The sequence below is a fragment of the Ailuropoda melanoleuca genome, chromosome 9 (assembly GCF_002007445.2).
Source record: "Ailuropoda melanoleuca isolate Jingjing chromosome 9, ASM200744v2, whole genome shotgun sequence".
NCBI classification, from domain to species: domain Eukaryota; kingdom Metazoa; phylum Chordata; class Mammalia; order Carnivora; family Ursidae; genus Ailuropoda; species Ailuropoda melanoleuca.
This window is the reverse complement of record NC_048226.1, coordinates 4,465,879-4,467,581: the sequence shown is the minus strand read 5'-3', so window position 1 is coordinate 4,467,581 and position 1,703 is coordinate 4,465,879.

Here is a 1,703-nt window from a genome sequence, read left to right as displayed (position 1 = left end):
ATTGGGTGGCTTAAATGACAAATAATTGACTTCTCACAGTTCTGGAGCTGTGAAGTCCAAGGTCAAGTGCAAGCAGATTTGGTGTCTAGTGAGAACCCTCTTCCTGGTTTGGGGATGGCTGCCTTCTGGTTGTGTCCTCACATGGCAGAGACAGAAAGCTCTGGTCTCTCTTCTTATAAGACATGGGGGCCCCTCCATACCATCATGGGGCCCCCACTTTCACGAACTCATCTAAACCTAATCACCTCCCAGATGCGGCTGGGTGGCTCAGTCAGTTGAGCACCTGACTCTTGATTTCGGCTCAGGTCATGATCTCGGTGTCATGAGATTGAGCCCCGAGTTGGGCTCTGTGCTCAGCTCAGAGTCTGCTTGGGATTTTCTCTCTCTCCCTCTGCTCCTCCCCCCACTCATTCTCTCTCTCTCTCTCAAAATAAGTAAGTAATATCCTTAAGCTTAATGACCTCCCAGAGCCTCCACTACTGAATGCCACCGCATTGGGGATGAAGATCTCAACACATAAGCTTTGGGAGGACACAGACATTCACCGGCTCATGAGAGGCCAGGCATCTTTGGCCTTGTTCCCTGGGGTACTCACTTGACACCCTGGTCCACCATGTAAGAGGTCTCACTATTCTGAGGAAACACAAGCCACATGGAGGGGGGCATGGAGGCACAGATTCAACAGTCCCCCGCCTTCAAGTCATCCCAGCCAAAATGCTGGATATGCACGAAGAAGCCTCCAGCTGGCTCCAGCCCCCAGCCATATGAGTCTTCCCAGCTGAGGCTTCGGACATCATGGAACAGAGACAAGCCAGCCCTACGGCACCCCATCCAAATTCCCGGCACTCTGAATCCTACGGCCTAATAGACAGTGGCAGTCTGATGCACCTGGGTTTAACAATGGACAACTGGGACAGCTCCAGGCTAGGAATCGAAGGTGTCTGGTCATGGAGCATTTGAAGTAAGAGGAAGGTAAAATTGAGGACTGTCTTGTATTCATAGCAGCAAAGTAGTGATTCTTCCCAACAGGGAAGCTGTGGCAAAAGTCCTGACAGCTTCGGGCTGCAATCTCCCTTCCTCCACCAGGTGGGGCGGATGTGTTGGCGGCTCCCTCTCGGCCGGTCCCGGGCGCGGTGAGAGACGGGGTCCTCTGGCTCAGCGCGACCGTGGAGGACCCCGGCCCAGCCCGGATCCTGGGCTCAAACGCTGCAGAGCGGAGCCCCACGTGGGTGTAGCTGCAGCTGGGACCCTCCTTCTTTTGAGGAGGGCAGTGCCTCCGAGGGAGGGTGGGACCTGCCAACAAAATCATCCTGGCTGGATCCACACGCCACCGCAGGAGGACGTCCTCTCCCCATAATGGGACCCCCTTCCGTGTTGCTCACTTTCCCATCACATCGGCCCTCCGGGAGGGGCATCGCCCCCAGCCCTTCTGATCAAGGCTGGGATCCACAGGGTTCCCCGATCAGTGCCTCAGTCCCTCACTTCTTTTTCCTTCCATTCCAATCAGTGTTCTACCTAGACACGATTTTAAAAGTCAAACAACCGCGAGGTTTATAACAATGACAACAGTAAGAGAAGACAATCCCGCGAATCTCCTGCCCCGCCCTCCCAATCCCAAATTCTTCCCTTCAAACTCCCTCAGTTGCTTCTTCTATTTCCCTACATGTTTCTCAATAATGTACTCATATTGCTATTTTTTTTTT